Genomic DNA, 21,425 nt, shown 5'->3' with positions numbered 1-21,425 from the left:
CTATAGATCAGAGGGGCGGGGCAAGGTGGTGGAGGAGTAGGGTCCCTAAGTCACCTGTCCCCACCAACTTACCTAGATAACTTTCAAATCATCCTGAAAACCTACGAATTCGGCCTGAGATTTAAAGAGAGAACAGCTGGAATGCTACAGTGTGAAGAGTTCGCGCTTCTAACAAGGTAGGAAGACAGAAAAAAAAAAATAAAGAATCCAGTGGCGGAGGCTCCGCACCCCCCTCCGCCCCCCTGCCAGGAGCCGGGCTAAGGCCCAGCCCCAGAGCCCCCAGGACAGGAAAGCCCAGTCCTGGAGAAGCAGGAACTTTAAAAATCTTCCTGGATGGAAAGGCACTCCAGGGAACTCGGGCAGGATCCCGGGATGGGCTCGGGGTCACTAACATAGGAGGTGCCCCCAGGGGAGGGCACGCCACACACCACCAGCCGAGCTCCCTAAAGGGCTGGGGCCCCGGGAGCAGCTCAGCGGCGGCTCCGCGCGGAGGGGGCTGCGCGGCCCCGGGAGTGTGATGCCAGCAGTGCAGGCCCCAGAGCCCAGGACGTTGGGGACACAGCCCAGGACCCTGTGCTCCCCCTGGGACAGGTGGAGGTGGGGAGGACACAGGACAGCAAGGACGCTCCTGCCGCCGGGGCCCCGAGCTGTGCAGATCGGCGCCTACACCCCCGGAGCATCCAGGCCCCTGCGGACTGGGAGCTGCGGTAGTTACTGCGGGAGCTGACTCCAGGGCTGGGGAGCTGGCCGAGCCAGTCTTGTTCCTCCTGGTGTACCCTGTGCCTGGGACGGAGCTGGGTCACCAGGGAACAGGGGCCTCAGAGGAAAAACAGCTCCCACCGAGCCCTGCACCTGGCGGGGCAGCCCTGCTCCTGGCGGGGCAGCTCCCCCAGGAGCACACACCTGAGAATCAGCACAGCAGGCCCCTCCCCCAGAAGACCAGCTGGAAGGATGAGGGAAGAGAAAGTTCTTGACCTAGCAGTGCTAGAAAGCTCCAGGGGAGTAGATGGATTTACAGTATATAGAACCAGAGGATACCCCTCTTGTTTTTGTTTTTGTTTTTTGTTGCTTTTTCCTTTCTTTTCTCTTTTTTTTCTTCCTTTTTCCAGTACAAGTTGTTTTTAGCCTCTCTGTACTGAGCAAAAAGGCTAGAAAAAAGAACTCACCACAAAAGAAAGAATCAGAAACAGTCCTCTCTCCCACAGAATTACAGAATTTGGATTACAATTCGATGTCAGAGGCCAATTCAGAAGCACAATTATAAACCTACTGGTAGCTCTAGAAAAAAGCATAAAGGATTCAAGAGACTTCACGACTGCAGAATTTAGATATAATCAGGCAGAAATTAAAAATCAATTAAATGAGATGCAATCCAAACTGGAGGTCCTAACGATGACGGTTAATGAGGTAGAAGAACGGGTGAGTGACATAGAAGACAAGTTGATGGCAAGGAAGGAAGCTGAGGAAAAAAGAGAAAAACAATGAAAAGACCATGAGGATAGGTTAAGGGAAATAAATGACAGCCTCAGAAGGAAAAATCTACGTTTAATTGAGGTTCCAGAGGGCACCGAAAAGGGCAGGGGACCAGAAAGCATATTTCAACAAATCATAGCTGAGAACTTCCCTAATTTGGGGAGGGAAATAGGCATTCAGATCCAGAAGATAGAGAGATCCCCCGAAAATCAATAAAAAACATTCAAAACCTTGAAATTTAATAGTGAAACTTGCAAATTCCAAAATTAAAGAGAAAATCCTTAAAGTATCAAGAGAAAAGAGATCCCTAACTATATGGGGAGAAGTATTAGGTTAACAGCAGACCTCTCCACAGAGACCTGGCAGGCCAGAAAGGGCTGGCAGGATATATCAGGGTCCTAAGTGAGAAGAACCTGCAGCCAAGAATACTTTATCCAGCAAGACTTTCATTCAGAATAGAAGGAGAGATCAAGAGCTTCCAAGATAGGCAGAAACTGAAAGAATATGTGGCCACCAAGCCAGCTCTGCAAGAACTATTAAGGGGGACTCTGTAAAAGAAAGAGGAAGTCCAAAGAAATGATCACAAAAACAGGGACAGAAAAGGTAATATTATGACACTAAATTCATATTTTTCAATAGTAACTCTGAACATGAATGGGCTTAATGATCCCATCAAAAGGCACAAGGTTTCAGACTGGATAAGAAAGCAAGACCGATCTATTTGTTTGCAAGAGACTCGTTTTAGACATAAAGACACCTCCAGCCTAAAAATAAAAGGTTGGAGAACCATTTATCATTCAAATTGTCCTCAAAAGAAAGCAGGGGTAGCCATCCTCATATCAGATAAATTAAAGTTTGTCCCAAAGACTGTAGTAAGAGATGAAGAGGGACACTATATCATACTTCAAGGACCTATCCAACAAGAGGACCTAACAATAATGAATATTTATGCCCCTAATGTGGGAGCTGCCAAGTATATCAATCAATTAATAACCAAAGTTAAGCCATACTTAGATAATAATACACTAATAGTGGGAGACTTTAACATGGCGCTTTCTGTAAAGGACAGATCTTCTAAACACAACATCTCCAAAGAAACAAGAGCTTTAAATGATACACTGGACCAGATGGATTTCACAGATATTTACAGAACTTTACATCCAAATGCAACTGAATACACATTCTTCTCATGTGCACATGGAACTTTCTCCAGAATAGTCCATATACTGGATCACAAATCAGATCTTAACCAATACCAAGAGATTGGGATTTTCCCCTGCATATTTTCAGACCATAATACTTTGAAACTAGAACTAAACAAGAAGAGGTTTGGAAAAAATTCAAACACATGGAGGCTAAAGAGCATCCTGCTAAAATTGAAAGGGTCAACCAGGAAATTAGAGAAGAATTAAAAAGATTCATGGAAACTAATGAGAATGAAGATACAACCGTTCAAAATCTTTGGGATACAGCAAAAGCAGTCCTGAGAGGGAAATGCATCACAATACAAGCATCCATCCAAAAACTGGAAAAAACTCAAATATACAATCTAGCCTTGCACCTAAAGGAACTGGAGAAAGAACAGCAAATAAAACCTACACCCTCAGAAGAAGAGAGTTAATAAAGATTTCTTGCAGAACTCAATGAAATAGAAACCAGAAGAACTGTGGAACAGATCAACAAAACCAGGAGTTGGTTCTTTGAAAGAATTAATAAGATAGACAAATCATTAGCCAGCCTTATTAAAAACAAAAGAGAAACAAATATTATTAATAAAGTCATGAATGAAAAAGGAGAGATCACCACCAATACCAAGGAAATACAATTTTAAAAACTTATTATGAGCAGCTATATGCCAATAAATTAGGCAATCTAGAAGAAATGGACGCATTTCTGGAAAACCACAAACTATCAAAACTGGAACAGGAAGAAATAGAAAACCTGGACAGGCTGATAACCAGGGAGGAAATTGAAGCAGTCATCAGGAACCTCCCAAGACACAAAAGTCCAGGGCCAGATGGCTTCCCTGGGGAATTCTATCAAACGTTTATAGAAGAAACAATACCTATTCTACTAAAGCTATTCCGAAAGATAGAAAGGGATAGAATACTTCCAAACTTTTTCTATGAGGCCAGCATCATCTTAATTCCAAAACCAAAGACTCCACTAAAAAGGAGAATAGACCAATATCCCTGATGAACACAGATGCAAAAATTCTCAAAAAGATACTAGCCAATAGGATCCAACAGTGCATTAAGAAGATTATTCACCATGACCAAGTAGGATTTATCCCTGGGACACAAAGCTGGTTCAACACTCATAAAGCAATCAATGTGATTGATCATATCAGCAAGAGAAAAAACAAGAACCAAATGATCTCTCAATAGATGATGAGAAAACATTTGACAAAATACAGCATCCATTCCTGATCAAAACTCTTGAGACTGTAGGGTTAGAGGGAACATTCCTCAGCATTTTAAAAGCCATCTACAAAAATCCCACAGCAAATATCATTCTCAATGGGGAAGCACTGGGAGCCTTTCCCCTGAGATCAGGAACACGACAGGGATGTCCACTCTCACCACTGCTATTCCACATAGTACTGGAAGTCCTAGCCTCAGCAATCAGACAACAAAAAGACATTAAAGGCATTCCAATTGGCAGAGAAGAAGTCAAAATCTCCCTCTTCACAGAAGACATGACACTGTACATAGAAAACCCAAAAGACTCCACCCCAAGATTGCTAGAACTCACACAGCAATTCGGCAGTGTGGCAGGATACAAAATCAATGCCCAGAAATCAGTGGCATTTCTATACACTAACAATGAGACTGAAGAAAGAGAAATTGAGGAGTCAATGCCATTTACAATTGCACCCAAAAGCATAAGGTACGTAGGAATAAGCCTAACCAAAGAGCTAAAGGATCTATATCCTAAAAGACACAGAACACGTCTGAAAGAAATTGAGGAAGACACAAAGAGATGGAAAACTATTCCATGCTCACGGATTGGAAGAATTAAAATTGTGAAAATGTCAATGCTACTCAAGGCAATTTACACGTTTACTGCAATCCTTATCAAAATACCATGGACTTTCTTCAGAGAGTTGGAACAAATCATCCTAAGATTTGTGTGGAATAAGAAAAGACCCCGAATAGCCCAGGGAGTATTGAAAAAAGAAAACCATAGCTGGGGGCATCACACTGCCAGATTTCACGTTGTACTACAAAGCTGTGGTCATCAAGACACTGTGGTACTGGCACAAAAACAGACACATAGATATTGATTTTGAACATAAATGGGGATGCCTCACCCTTGGAGACTGGAAAGAAGAAATAAAAAACAGATTCTAAGCTTTTGGAAGTTTCTAAAGACTAGTAAAGTCAGACTTGAAAACAAGTTGAAAAATAAGCAATTTAAACCACAAAGCACTGTCTAGAAGTACTGAAAAGAACAGAGGAAACTAAGGCAAGCTGTAAAGGATGCTGTGTCTAAGAAACCAATCCCACTGGAGGACCTGAAGGAGAAAAGACCAGGTAAAAGAATTGAGAGGGAAGAGGAGGAAGAAGAGGAAGCACTTCCTTTGGATATGATGAATGAAGATGACTTGCAGTTAATGATAGAGTTAGGACAAAGAGCCTCTTTTCTAACGAGAGATCTTTCTTCTAGCGAACCTGTTCACTCCAAGAAACGAAAGCATGAGCATGTTATAGATAAATATGACAAAATACCAAGAACTCTGCAAACTGCACCAGAGAAGGAACTGATTCACTTGCTTCCCATCAAGGATAAAAGTGGTATAATCCCACAGACCAGGGAGAAGCAAGTTACTGACAATAACCAAGATGAAGAGGATCAAGAAGAGGTGGAACTTGAGGAAGAGATTGTTGAAGATCCCATTCGAGAACTGACATTAGAAGAACATGTAATTGAAAGAAGGAAGAAGCTATAGGATAAGAAAATGCATATTGCAGCTTTGGCATCTGCCATATTATCAGATCCAGAAACTAATATTAAAAAATTGAAAGAACTACGTTCTATGCTGATGGAACAGGATCCTGATGTGGCTGTTACTGTTCAAAAGCTGGTGATAGTTTCCCTGATGGAGTTATTTAAAGACATTACTCCTTCATATAAAATACAACCCCTCAGAAGAAGAAAAATCCACCAAGATCCTCAAAGAAACCCCCAAATTAAGAGAATTTGAAGAAGGCCTGGTTAGCCAATGTAAATTTTATTTGGAAAATATGGAGCAAATGATTAAAGACTAGAAGCAAAGGAAACTGAAGAAAAGTAATGTATTTTCCTTAAAGGCCTACAAAGGACTGGCGGAAGTGGCTGTGAAGAGCCTGTGTGAGCTGTTGGTGTCACTACCTCATTTCAACTTTCACAACAACATCATTGTATTGATTGTCCCTCTCATGAATGATGTGTCAAAGTCGATCTCTGGAATGTGTTGTGAGGCAGTAAAGAAATGGTTTAAGCAAGATAAATTAGGCCAAGCTTCCCATGGTGTGATTAAAGTGATTTCTGGTTTTGTGAAGGGCAGAAATTATGAAGTTAGGTCAGAGATGTTAAAGACATTATTGTGCTTAAGAATCAAGGAAGTAGAAGTGAAAAAAGATACAGAGGACATTAATAAACCAAAAAAGTTCATGACTTTCAAGGAAAAGAGAAAAACTCTATCAAGAATGCAGAAAAAGTGGAATAAAGCAGAAGAGAAACTAGAGCAAGAGCTTCTGGAGGCAGAAGCTTCAGAGAACACAGAGAGAAAACTTAAACTGCACATGGAGACTCTGAATATTGTGTTTGTAACCTACTTCAGAATATTGAAGAAGGCCCAGAGTGTAACCTCTCCTGCCAGCAGTTCTAGAAGGCCTTGCCAAGTTGGCTCACCTTATAAAAGTGGAGTTTTTTGATGATTTATTAGTAGTACTTCATACTCTCATGGAGTCTGGTGACCTAAGCTATGGAGAAAGCCTGTGTCCAGACTGCTTTTCATATGCTTTCTGGGCAAGGTGATGTTCTGAATGTTGATCCGAGGAAATTCTATACACATCTATATAAAATACTATTTGTTACATGCAGGTGCTACCAATGAAGTTGTCGCGATTGTACTCCAGTGCCTTGATGTCGTGCTAACTAAGTGCAGAAAGCAGGTTTCTCAGCAGAGAGCCCTTGCCTTCATCAAGCGTCTTTGTGACCTTGTTCTTCATGTTCTTCCAAATTCAAGCATTGACATTTTAGCAACTAACAGAATATTAATGTACACTTTCCCAAAAACAGATCTGTTACTTGACAGTGAATCTCAGGGCAGTGGGGTTTTCCTTCCTGAGTTGGATGAGCCCGAGTACTGTAATGCTCAGAACACTGCGCTTTGGGAATTGCATCCCATCATGCGGAGATTTGCGGCCCACCTGATGGCCGGAGCCCCCTCTGAAGGCTCAGCAGCGCTCAAGCCAGAGTTGAGCCAGAGATCTGCTGCAGAACTCTTTGAGACCTACAGCATGGCTGCAATGACATTCAATCCTCCCGTTGAATCTTCAAGTTCCCAAAGAAAGAATGAAGTTTTACAAGGGGATTCATTTTTGAATGAAGATTTAAATTAACTAATCAAAAGACATTGCCGTGAAGCAGCTACTCAATTGCTTCTGGATTCCACCAAATATTTGAAAACATCACTATGGTAGAAGAGAGAAATGTCACTGGACTTTATTGTATATTTGTGTTTGTTTAGATGCATACAGAGACATATTAGTTTATTTAGGAAATTCTCTTTTTATACAAGGGAAGCTTCCTGAGAAAATGCATAAAGGAGGGAGAATTTCCCTTTTCATGGCACAGGGTTCTGCCCCAATTCTGAAATTGTAATTAAGAAAGGAGAATTGAAAGTCTTGCACTCCCATATTTTGAAGTTTCTTAAAGACACTGCTTTTTAAAAACTTAATATACATCTAAGGGTGCCTGGGTGGCTCAGTTGGTTGAGTATCTGACTCTGGATTTAAGCTCAGGTCATGATCTCAGGGTCATGAGATTGAGCCCCACATTGGGCTCCGTGCTGGGGGTGGAGTCTGCTTAAGATTCCCTCTCTCCCTCTATCCGAATTTCCTGCTCTCTCTCTTCCTCTCTAAAAAAACCCCCCCCAAAAAACAATATACATCTTAATTTATAGTTTAAAAAAGATTTTTGGAGAGAACTTAATTGGATGATAGTTGCTAGATTAAAATGAGGGCATAGAGTGCAGAAAAATGAAGACCACGAGATTGGTTTTTACCATTCAGCTACTCTTTATAACCAAACTCTCTCAAATGAAATAAGTACATTTTTATTACAACACTATAGATGGAAATGAGACAAGTTCTATATTTGAGTGTATTTTCAGGAAGATTTTTGAGAAAAGAAAAAAATAGCTTGAAATTGGACACCAAGTTCATTGGATCTTGCTGAATGACACACTTTAAGAAGTAACCTAGTTTGATATTTTTTTAAAAAAAATGAGAATGTTCATTATGGTTACTTTCAAAAAAAGTTTGAATGTGATCCTAGTCTCTACAGAGTTTGTCGCATTTTCTGATGTGCTCTGGAGGGTGATGGGGGATGAATTCTGGGTGGGAAAACCAAGTTGAAGACTTGACTCTGTTTTAAGGATATGGTGCTGTTGAAGGGCTTTTCTTCTTTTCCTTCTCCTCTTTCTCCTATTCCTCTTCCTTCTCATTTTTGTATAGATAAAGTCCTATTCTTATGAATATAATTAAAAAGCAATATTTTACCTAAGCTATTGTCATATTCTGGGAATGGCCTATGAAGTAACTTTTTGTAACAACAGATTATATTCTCTCCTGTGAATAATTGAATAAAAAAGCTACTTTTTTTTTGAAAAAAAAAAAAAAACAGACACAGATCAATGGAACAGAATAGAGAATCCAGAGATGGGCACTCGACTCTATGGTCAACTAATATTTGACAAAGCAGGAAAGACTACCCACTGGAAAAAGGACATCTCTTCAATAAATGGTGCTGGGAAAATTGGACAGCCACATACAGAAGAATGAAACTAGACCATTCTCTTACACCATACACAAAGATAAATTCAAAATGGATAAAAGATCTAAATGTGAGACAAGAATCCATCAAAATCCTAGAGGAGAACACAAGCAACACCCTTTTTGAACTTGGCCACAGCAACTTATTGCAAGATACATCCATGAAGGCAAGAGAAACAAAAGCAAGAATGAACTATTGGGACTTCATCAAGATAAGAAGCTTTTGCACAGCAAAGGATACAGTCAACAAAACTAAAAGACAACCTACAGAATGGGAGAAGATATTTGCAAATGACCTATCAGATAAAGGGCTAGTTTCCAAGATCTATAAAGAACTCCTTAAACTCAACACCAAAGAAACAAACAATCCAATCATGAAATGGGCAAAAGACATGAAGAGAAATCTCACAGAGGAAGACATAGACATGGCCAATATGCACATGAGAAAATGCTCTGCATCACTGGCCATCAGGGAAATACAAATCCAAACCACAATGAAATCCCACCTCACACCAGTTAGAATGGGGAAAATTAACAATATGGGAAACAACGGCTGCAGAGGATGTGGAGAAAGGGGGAACACTTTTGCACTGTTGGTGGGAATGTGAACTGGTGCAGCCACTGAAAAACTGTGTGGAGGTTCCTCAAAGAGTTACAAATAGAACTGTCCTATGACACAGCAATTGCACTGCTGGGTATTTACCCCCAAAGATACAGATGCAGTGAAACGCCGGGACACCTGCACCCCGATGTGGATGGAACTGGAGGGTATTATGCTGAGTGATATAAGTCAATCAGAGAAGGACAAACATTATATAGTCTCATTCATTTGGGGAATATGAAAAATAGTGAAAGAAATTATAGGGGAAAGGAGAGAAAATGAGTGAAAACATCAGTGAGGATGACAGAACATGAGATACTCCCAACTCTGGGAAATGAACAAGGGGTAGTGGAAAGGGAGGGGGGCGGGGGGTTGGGGTGACTGGGTGATGCGCACTGAGGGGGGAACTTGATGGGATGAGAACTGGGTGTTATGCTATATGTTGGCAAATTGAACTCCAATAAAAAATATACAAAAAATATTTATTCTCTTGAGACAGAGAAAGACAGAGAGAGAAAGAGAAGAAGAAGAAGAAGAAGAAGAAGAAGAAGAAGAAGAAGAAGAAGAAGAAGAAAGAAGAAGAAGAAGAAAGAGAGAGAGAGAGAGAGAAGAAGAAGAAGAAGAAGAAGAAGAAGAAGAAGAAGAAGAAGAAGAAGAAGAAGGAGGAGGAGGAGGAGGAGGGGGAGGAGGAGGGGGAGGAGGAGGAAGAGGAGAGCAAGAAAGGAGAATCTTCAGACACCCTGCCGAGCTTAGAGCCTGACATGGGATTTGATTCCATGACCCATGAAAATGATATATGAATACATCATTTTTAGGATGGCTGTAATTAAAAAGACTCACACTATCAAGTGAGGGCAAAAATATGAAGTAAATGAACTATCATCCATTATATGTACATTGATACAACTCTTTGAAACCTGTTTCACAGTACCCATTCACGTAACATATGCTTACTCTATGATCCTACATTTCTATTTTTAAAATGATTTATTTATTTGAGAGAGAGAGAATGAGTGAGAGTGAAAGAGTGAGAAATAGAAAGAGTGTGTGTGTGTGTGTGTGAGAGAGAGAGAGAGAGAGAGAGAGAAAGGGAGAGAGAGAGCCAGGGATGGGGCAGAGGGAGAGAGAATCCTAAGCAGATCCTGTGCTGAGCCTGGAGCCCAACACAGGGCTCCACCTCATGATGGTGAGATCACGACCTGAGCTGAAATCAAGAGTCAGATGCTCAACCAACTGAACCACCAGGTGCCCACATTCTTTCTTTTTAATTGATACTTAGTTTAGTTTAAGGTATATAACATTGTGATTAAACCAGTCTCTACATCATGGTATGCTCACAAGTGTAACTATCATCTCTTACCAAACAACACTATTACTATACTGTTTTTTTTTACAATGGTTTTGTAAAGATTTATTTCTTTAAAAAATTTTTTATTTATTTATTTATTCATTAGAGACACACACAGAGAAATAGAAACATAGGCAGAGGGAGAAGCAGACTCCCTGTGAGGAGTCCAATGCAGGACTTGATCCCAGAACCTCGGGATCATGCCCTGAGCCAAAGGCTCACTCAACCACTGAGCCACTCAGGTACCCTATTACTATACTATTGACTATATTCCCTCTGCTGTACATTTTATCCCCTTAATTCACTCATTCCATAACTGAAGCCTGTATCTCTACTCCTCTTTTACCCATTTTTCCCATTCCTCCATTCCTCTCCTTTCTGGCAACCATCAGTTCTATTTATGGGTCTGTTTCTGCTTTTTGTTTATGCATTTGTTTTGTCTTTTAATTCCACGTATAAGTGAAATCAGTATTTGTCTTGTCTGATTTATTTCATTTAGCATAATGCCCTCTAGGTCCAACCATGTTGCTGCAAATGGCAAGATTTCATCTTTTTGATGGCTGAGTAACATTCCATTGTGTGTATATACCACATCTTCTTTATCTGCTCTATTGATGGGCACTTAGGTTGCCTCCTTATCTTCATTATTATAAATAATGCTGTTCAGATCTTGGATCTAGTTTTGGTGCTTCTTCTATATATTATATGGGACAAGGTACTATGAAATTAAGATATTTTAAGGACTTAATCTGTGCTTTATCACCAGACTTGTTCACATTATTCAGCCTGAAAACCAGAGGCTTGAAACTATTTAAGTATGGGAGCAGGTTGAAATGACTTTCCAAATTCATGTTGTCCTCTTTGATCACAATGCTCCAACACGATGGTCATCTTCTGTTTCAAAAGCATTGTGAAACAGCTGTAAGTCTCATTTTTCAGGCTAGCTCTTTTAGTCACTATGAACCTCATCTTCTGAAAGTTCAACTGCCAACATTTCCTACCAGTGCTGTGAGATGCCAGAGTCACTTTTTATCATTTTAATGGTTGCCCTGGAGTTTGCAGTATATATTTACAACCAACCCAAGTTCACTTTCAAATCAACAACACTATACTGATTGACAGATAGTGCATGTACATTATAATAACAAAATATTCTTAATTTTTCCCTCCTGTCCTTTACATCATTGCTGTCACTCATTTCATTTATACATAAGCATATTAGTCAAATATATTGTTACTATTGTTATTGTTATCTGTTACATCAATTAAGAGTAAGAAAAATAAAAACTTTTATTTTATCTTCAGTTATTCCTTCTTTAATGAGCTTCATTTTCTTTTGTACATTTGAATTCTGAATTTCTGAACTTTATGTACATCATTGTTCTTCACTCTGAAGAACTTCTTTTAATATTTTCTGCAGTACAGGTTTACTGGTGACAAATTCCTTCACATTTTATTTGAGAAAGACTTTATTTTTCTTTCATGTTTGAAGGACGATTTCACAGTATATATAATTCTACATGTGTTTTTTTACTTATAAAAAATTTCACTCTGGTCTTCATGCTTACATGGTTTCTGAAGAGAAATCAGATATCATTGTTATCTTTGCGCTTTTATAGACATTTTTTCCTCTGGCTTTGCCCAAGATTTTTTCTTTCTCTTTGTTTTTCTGTAGTTTGAATCTGATATGCTTAGGTGTAGTGTTTTGTTTTGTTCTGTTTTCATTTATTTTACTTGGTGTTCTCTGAGGTTCTTCATATGTAGTTTGGTGTTTCACATTAATTTGGGGGGATTTTTCGTCATTATTCCTTCAAATATTTCTTCTGTTTCTTTCTCTCTTTCCCATTATGCATATGTTACACTTTTTGTATTTGTTCCACAGTTCTCAGATGTTCTAGCCTTTTCCCCCCCAATCTTTTACTTTGCTTTTCTGTTTCAGAAGTTTCTCTTGACATATTCTCAAGGTAAAGATTCTTTCCTCTGCTATGCTTAGTGTACTAATGAGCCCATCAAAGTCATTTTTCATTTCTGTTACAGTGTTTTTAATCTCTAGCAGTTCTTTTTACTTCACCTTAAAATTTGTATTTCTCTGCTTGCATTTCCCATCTGTTATTGCATGTTGTTTACTTTGTCCATTAGAGCCATTGGTATATCGATCATAGTTGTTTTACATTCCTGGTCAGATAATCCAGCATTCCTGCTTTATGTTGTGTCTCATTCTAATGCTTGCTCTTTCTCTTCTTTTTGCCTTTTAGTATACCTTGTAACCTTTTGTGGAAAGCTGAGCATAAGGTACTGGTTAAAAGGAACTCTAGTAATTTTCCTTTAGTAATGTGATGGTAAGATGTGAAGGAAGGGGAAGCAGTCTATAGTCTTATGATTAAGTCTCAGTCTGATAATGAACCTGCGCTCCTGAGCTGTAATCTGCACAAATGTTTTCCAGTTTTCCTCTCCCACCTCTTTGGGTTAGGAGAGCCAGAGTTGGCTAGGGTGAGGGGAGGGGTGACAATTTCCCTTCCCTCTTAAGTAAGGCTAGACTGGCTGGAGTTGAGTATTTCTCTTGCCTCAGTTCAGTTAGGCTCTGATAAAACCACAGTAGTTGAAAATCTGGTAAAAGTTTATTTTCAAGGATAGGCCTTGTAAAGAAGAACTGAATGCTCTGGCATGTTGCAAAATGGTAACTCTCTCCTTTCCCCTTCCTGAAGCAGAAGAGGAATTTTCTGATTTTTATTGTGAGAACCTGGTAAAACTCACAAAAGTTTGCCCCCACCAGGACTCACTCCTGCTCTGGTCTGAATGTTTATGTCTCCCCTGCCCCCATTCATACGCTGGAATCCCAGTGCCCAATGTGATGGTGGTAGGAGATGAGGCCTTTGAGAGGTTAAGGGTTAAGTAGGTCAAGAGGGTGGATCCCTCATGAATGATTAGTGCTCTTCTAATACCACAGATTGCTTTTTAGCTCCTTCCTTCATGTGAAAGCATAGCAAGAAGTTGGCAGTCTGAAACAAAACAGGGTTCTCACCAGAATCTAATCATGCTGGCAACCTATTCTTGGATTTCTAGACTCCAGAACTATGAGAAATAGATTTCTTTTGCTTATCAACTACCAAGTCTATAGTGCTTTATTATAGCAGCCTGAATGAATTGAAGGACCCCCACCCAAGTTTATACATGGAGTCTCCACCAGTTCAGGTCTTCTTACCAGTGGAGGTTCCTGCTTAAGGGTTTCTACTACAGTAAGTTGTGATAATCCATCAACCTTACTATCTTTCTAAGTCTGGGGGCAATATTTTGCCCTGTAACCTCACTTTTCTGATTATCTAAAGTGAGTTGATGATTTTTCAGTTTGTGCAGCTTTTTATTTGTTGTTAGAATGGAGGGATGACTTCTAAGCTTCTTCTATTCTGGACTAGAGACTAAAAGTCTTAGATTCATTTTTTAGATGAGAAAATTAAGGCTCAGTGAGGCTAATATCACATGGTTAGTTAGGGACAAAGCCAGAATTCAAAAGTGCAGTGTCTCTGTTCCATGGGTTAACCATTCTGCCTTTCAATTTATTTGACAAGTATTGTTATCCTGTAAGAATATCTGAGGAAAATAAAATTGGGACATACTGTGAATGTCCTGAGTATAGAATCTACTTGATTCATCCTTGACCTTTCTAGAAACAGAAAAATGCTGGTTAATATGTAATACAGTGGAAAGATCCTAAGTCCTGGAATCAGACAAATCTGAATTAAAATCCAAGTACTGCATTTACTTGCTCCATGACCTTGAGTAAATTGCTTAATAGCCAGCCTCCATAAGCTTCAGATCCCTCATCTATGAAGGGAGAATAATAAAACTGGACTTACATTGTGTTGTGAGAATTAGGAGAAAATGAACACAGAGGCAAAAATTCTAAACTAAATAACAAATTGAGGGCAGCCTGGGTGGCTCAGCGGTTTAGCGCCGCCTTCAGCCCAGGGCCTGATCCTGGAGACCCAGAATCGAGTCCCACATCGGGCTCCCTGCATGGAGCCTGCTTCTCCCTCTGCCTGTGTCTCTGCTGTGCTCTCTCTGTCTCTCATTAATAAATAAATATAATCTTTAAAAAAATAACAAATTGAGATTTGTAGTACATAAGAAAGATAATACATCATGGTCACCTGGAATATATTTCAGGAATGTAAAGTTGGCTTAGCATCTCAAAAATCACTTAATGTAATTTACCTTGTTTATGTAAAGGACAAAAGCCCTTATGATCACTTTAATATATGTAGAAGCAAACATTTGATAGAATTCAACCCCTTTTCATAATATAAATATTTATTCAGTATTTCTAGTAATGCCTACTTTCTACTTTCATATTGTTGTTTACCCACTCATTCAATATAATTCATTGGTTTACTGCAAAGATAGAACACAGTTGAGTGAAGTGAGTCATTGCTTGGACTTGAGTTTTAAAAATCTTCAATGGGAAGATAGACTAAAGACAAAATTTAAAATACATGAATTTGTTTTCACCTGTCTGCTTTATTTTTCTTTTAGGAGCCAGGTTTTGTTGATAGAAAAAATTCTCCCCTCTTTCAGTTTTCTGAAGTTGAGGTTTATATATGAAAAGCCAAGCTAGGAATTCTGTAGTACAGAGGTTTCTTTTGTTTGTTTTTAGCAAATAAGATCATAATTTTAAAAAGGAAAAGATTTGACATAAACAAGTCTTGTCACACAGAAAGTAGAAAATTTTTCTAGTATGTGGAGGGTGGAGCCAGTGTGGAGTGGGGAGAAAAATGTATATTTTAGGGGATTCAGTTTCAAGACCTTGACAAAGGGTTTGGAAGGTGGGTAAAAATTCTCTGATAGATTTAAAGGGAATCTAAAAGACAGGCTGATATCTTGCTTCCTTGAGTATAATCCTGGCCAGACTGAAAGCCTCTTGGGGAAGTTTTGAGTCCAATATGATCTAGGAGGCTTTGAGAAACAATGGGATGAGGAAAATGTATTTATGCATGAACCTGAGAATAGGCTAGCTAAATCTCACACCTGTAAGAAAAACTGCCTACACTTCCTTTGCCTGCCAAGTAGTAGTACTGAGAATCTGGAATGTTAGAATAGGCTTGTGAATGGGGTGAGGAAGCTCCAGAATACATGGACTTCCTGCCTGCCTGCAGAAAGGGTTTATTCTGGACTGCTCTCCAATGTGGGATCAGTTTAGTAGGGTGGGCCCTTGTGTGGCAAACCAGGGAGTGTACAGATGTGTTGATGCCTAGAAATTCACTACCTCTGGAAAGAATTCATTGAAATGTGTTCCTTGCTTTTGCTAGTTGATGCATGGTCCATACGAAGTAGTTCCTTTCAAGGTTTCTCTGTATAAGATGCTTTATTCTTAAAATTTACTGTTGCACAAAAAAGTGAGATGTCCAAATTTCACTTCATATTTTAAATCTAGCCTGCTCTCTGCCACAGGGTATTTTGGCTCCACATAGCAGTCTTTCTAATATGATAGCTTTTGTATTTTTCTTAGGCATTCTTCAATTATTTGTCCTTTGATATTATTTCTATGTGATGTTTTCAATGTGCCTCATTTAATCTTTTGTCCATAAGTGAAAATAATACTGGGCATGGATTAGCACAAAGCACAGGGGAACTATTATCTCTTTTTCTGGATACTGCACTTCTAGTATTGTGGTCTAAGATTAAATTAGGTGTTTTGATGTCACAATATCGACTCATATTGAGCTTACTGTCAGCTTTCGTCCAGGTCTTTTATACATAAATGGCAATTACTTAATATCTTAATCATCATGTACTTGTGTATTTGATTTTTAGAGTCTCAGTGGATTGTTTACATTTATCTTCATTAAATTTTATCATGGTAATTTGGCTTGTCGTACAAAGCTGCTGAGATGTTTGATTCTATTGTCCTCAGTAGCATCCCCCTAATTTGATTTGATTTGATAATCTCGTTTTCTGATTTTTTTCCCGTGGTTGATTAAAAAAAATTGACCAGCAAAGAACCAGACAGATATATCTGTAATTCACTTGGATAGGAATATGTTAATTAACAGTCTAAATGTGGTCATTTGTTTATCCTCCCATATTATCATATCATGTAATAATATAGCATGAGACACACAATAGACGTATTGGTGGAATATCAGTTAAGGGTATTTCCTGTCTCCCAATGTAATGGTACTTTAAAAATAAGGATCGTTTCAAATAGAATTTTTTGAGTGAACACAGGACCTACCATGTTTTAATACTTTTTTTTTAAAACATAGGTAATGACTAATTTCTTTTTCCTTTTCTTTTCTTTATTTTATTATTATTATCATTTTTTACAATCTATCTTTGTGCCTGTAGATGCTCTGTGCTCTATTAGTTCCTGTTTTGGAAAATTAGAATATCATAAATATCTATATATCTATATCTATATATTTTTTTGGAATGCAAAACCTTGAGGAAGATAGCTTAAAGGACAGAAGTATTTAAAATTCTGATTTTCAACGTTGTGTTTTTACTTGTTTTATCCACGGGTGCATTCACATCCATATCGAATCATAAAATTGCCACTTCTGTACTGGTAGCTCATCTTTACTGAAACTGAATCAGAGTGACCATTTGTTGTCACAGTGGAACAGTTGGACGTTTCAATGGTAGTGTTAATAGATGAATAGTCCACAGGAAGGGATACTGTCAGATATATGGTTCACACAAAGGAGGGTAGTGCCAATGGATGCATGGTCCACATGAAAGGGTTCCTTTAAGGTTCTACTCTATAAAATACCATACTTTTCAAATTTACTATTGCATGAGCATGTGAGATGTCCAAATACTTCATGTATTTTCTCAGTTGTTTTTCATTTCCTCCCAAGGTTTAGTGAAATGAAAGACATAACTTTTGAGTCTGTGAGATCTGGGCTCAAATCCCACTATGAATCTACTGGTTGATTGATATTGGTCAAATTATTTAACCCTACTGAGCTCTTTTACTAATCTCTGATAATAATGATGATTTTAGGATTTTTTTGAAGGTAAAGTGAAATAACATGCAAAGTATCTAGCACATTTTAGGGCACATACTGGGGGCTAAATGTTAGTTTCCTTTCTGTTCCCTTCTCATAGCAAATTTATAACTTTAGACTTTCTTTTCTAATTAGCTCATCAGTATTAGTTCAATTATAGACTTACTCATATTAATTGCACTTCATAATTGCCATTGTGCTTTACTAATAGTAATAATAAAATTCCTCATATAAATTGATACCAACAATCACTGTTCCAGTTACCCTTATAAATCTACCCTACCTAGTCAGTGTTAATGGTTTGGCTATGAAAAGCTCACACAGATTGATGACTACCAGTCAAGTTCAAAAGGAAGGTTGTGCTATCTTCTCAGTTGCCAGCTTGGGCCAAGCGCCTTGTCAATCTGACAGTTTCTAGGAAGGAGTAAGAACTTTGGTTATGCAGTTTGGTTAAAATTCTTTTATTCCTCCTGCCTATCCTCTAGTAACCTTTTCTGTTTCATAGCCTCTCACATAGCCTTCTCTTTTCTTTTTTTTTTTTACCCTTCTCTTTTCTTATTGATTTAATTATTTTTAAACTCACTGTTAAACAGTTATCATTATCATAATTTTTATGTATCCATAAAATTCCCATAATTATAACTTTCATAATGAATATAAAAACTAGCACTTAAATTGAAACTAAGTATTTAATGAATCTAAAATCAAATTTTATAAATACTACAATTCAAAAATCATGTTATTAATTGTTTTTTACAGAAGAGCATTCCATAATAGTAGGAATAAGTTTACAGAGGTACATCACAAATAAATGGTGAAGGGTTCTGAATACCAGGCTAAGGAGATGTTTTATTTTCCATGCAATGGAGAATAATCAAAAGCTTTTTTTAAAATAAAGATTTTATTTATTTATTCATGAGAGACACAGAGAGAGGCAGAGACATAGGCAGAGGGAGAAGCAGGCTCCATGAGGGAGCCAGATGCAGGACTCAATCCCTGGACTCCGGGATCATGCCCTGAGCTGAAGGCAGAGGGCCAATCACTGAGCTACCCAGGCATCCCATCGAAAGCTTTGAAGAAAGTTTTGTGGCATGTATAACAGTATTAGGGAAGATTTAATCCCTCACGGTGATCCAGATAGAGAACTGAGGTCAATTAGGCTGAAGATCTTGTCTAAGTGGGAGAAAATGGGATGGAGAGAAACTGATAAATGTGAATAATGTTATGAAAGGGAATTTCATTTATGTATTAATTCAGTTTTCAGAAAACAGTTATTGATTCCCTCGTATGAGCTTGGTGGTATGATAGGCACTGAGGATACTCCAGTATCAAGAAATGTTCCTTTCCTTGCTCTAGAATTGTGTGGAGGTAATAATGATGTGAGTGCCATACCAGAGGTAAGACAATGCTGTTATGGCAGCAGATGGAGAGAACACCTAAGCCTGCAGCAGGACTCATAGGTTGGTCTGAATATTTCCTTCCTTAAAACATTGTTTGAACTTGAATTTCAAGTTATTTTGGTTCCCAGAATAATGAGAAAATTTTGTAAATACTCCTTTAATGCAGTCTGTGCCTTTGTATCAGCAGATTTGAAAAGAAAACAATAGAATCCATCAGATACCTTTTAAAAATACCCCCCTGGTGTGCAGTACATAATTATTTCTCACTACGTTAACATCATTTTGAATATATGTGTGTGAATGTGCGTGTGTGTGTGTTGTTTCATTTTAATCTCAGTGTCTTCAGTGTTAGGAGAATGCCTGGCACATAATAGATGCTTGAGGAATGCCTATTGAAATGTCATTATTGTATCAGTGCAACAAGAATCGTCTGTCATTACTCATCTCATATTGAATGATGAGGTGTTTAAAAGCAACTTTTATGACTTAAAAATCTGTCAGATGCTCTACTGCCTCCTTTAATTCTGCTCACCTTGGCCAAGGCTCAGGCCTTGAAAAACAAACCAGACCTTTTCATATTTCTTTACATTTTGTTCATGTATCTTAGTTGCAAAATATTGGTCCCTGGCCAGCATTCATATGACAGCTTCCCATATGAATGTTAAACAGGCAACGATGATGCTCTATAATTACAGTGCTTGAAATGATTGGAAATAAATTGGCACTCCAATTATAGATGCGTGAAAGAGGCGCCAGTATATCACAGTCAGGCCATTAATTTCTAAAGTGGTTCAGGCCATCTCACTATTTCGGTGACATTCCTTATTCATGGCTGCAATGAATCACTTTGAAATGTGGTGCCTCCAAATTAACAAGCTGAAGGACAATTTCTTTTTTTACCTAAAATATCTGAGGTTATTTTCTCCTAAGGGGGTAAAAAATACAGACAGGGAGCCAGGGATATACCATTAATTGCTGTAATTCTATATATAGGATATGGAACAACTGGAACAATAAGATTTTGATAGGCTTTATATTTATTCTCTCTTTTAGAAAGAATATGAAAAACTTCTCCCTATATACTTGAACTAAAACCATAAGCTTTTCCACAATGTCAAAATTAAATTAGGAGAATAGAATTCTTTTTTGTATAATTTTTGGTCTTTGAAATGTATGTCTATTTGAGTTGGTCATGCCTAAAATAACACCTTTCATATAAAAACAACCTAAGAAATATCCTAAATGTCTCTTAAAATATCTCTTTAATGGTCATGTCACTATACTTTATATGTTGGAATCATCATCTACATGCTTTCAGAAGTTTACCTAGATAACTGATGGACTGCTATCTATGAGCTTCAGTAAAAGATGACATTTATTTGATTCTGATAACTAACCTCTCTGAATACCATTCCTTTGGGTTACAGCTCTAAGAATCAAGGGACATGCTCAATCCAGCCATTAAAATAAGTAAATCTGTAATTGACTGATGCACACTAAGCTCTTTGACTGCATTAGTATATTCCTTAAGGGTACAAGCTATGTCTTATTAATGCATTGTGCAGGTACTTGGCATATAGAAAGTATTGAATAAATATTCCATTGGGCAAGTGTTATTAACTATGGCCAAAATAGTATTACCCATACATTTAAAATACATGTCGTGAAGATAGAATAATATTTTGGAAGAGGTGACATAACAATTAACTTCAGATTGTGCATTTTATTTTCTAAAATTAATTGTTAATCATGTAAAAATATATGAAAACATTCTTAAATAAAATACTACAGGTAATGATAATGTTTGCTGGTATCTTTTAATTTGAGATACTTTTTCATGGTCAAAATCAATTGTAGAGCTTCTTACTTCACTATAGAACTTCTTGTAGAACTTTTAAAAATCATGTCTTCTGAAAGCATTTGTTCTTTTATTAAGATTGTTATATAAAATTAAAAAAAAGATTGTTATATAAAATTTACAACTTATATGTAAGAGACTATATCATGAATCCCCATGTATCTATCATTCATGTTTAATAGTTGTTGATACAAATGAATCTCTATAAGGACTTTTAAAACATAATCACACTGGGATGCCTAGGTGGCTCATGGTTAAGTGTTTGCCTTCAGCTCAGGACTTGGTCCTGGAGTTCCAGGATGGAGTCCTACATTGGGTTCCCTGCAGGGAGCCTGCTTCTCCCTCTGCCAGTGTCTCTGCCTCTCTCTCTGTGTCTCTAATGAATAAATAAATAGAATCTTAAAAAATAAAATAATCACAATAAGATTATCACACATAAAAACAAACAATTCCTTAAAATTATTACATATAATCAGTGTTAATATTTTTCAGATACTCATTTTCTTCTTTTTCACATTGGTTGAACCAAGATTCATTTATGAGACACCTGTTTTGATTGGTTCTTACTTTTCTTTCTCCTTCTTTTTCTCCTTTCTTCTTTTCCTGTCTTCCTGGCTAAACTTTTTTTTTTAAATATATATATTTTTATAATTTTATTTTATATTTATTTATTTGTTTTTTAATAATAAATTTATTTT

General features: G+C 37.8%; 1 pseudogene; it reads left to right on the top strand.

Annotated features, from left to right (window-relative positions):
- The first annotated feature begins 4,771 nt into the window (after window positions 1–4,771).
- Window positions 4,772–7,163, top strand: LOC140615336 (nucleolar complex protein 3 homolog pseudogene; annotated as a pseudogene).
- Window positions 7,164–21,425: the final 14,262 nt, after the last annotated feature.

The sequence above is a fragment of the Canis lupus genome, chromosome 23 (assembly GCF_048164855.1).
Source record: "Canis lupus baileyi chromosome 23, mCanLup2.hap1, whole genome shotgun sequence".
In the NCBI taxonomy this organism is placed as follows: domain Eukaryota; kingdom Metazoa; phylum Chordata; class Mammalia; order Carnivora; family Canidae; genus Canis; species Canis lupus.
This window is presented reverse-complemented; position numbering and strand designations above follow the sequence as displayed.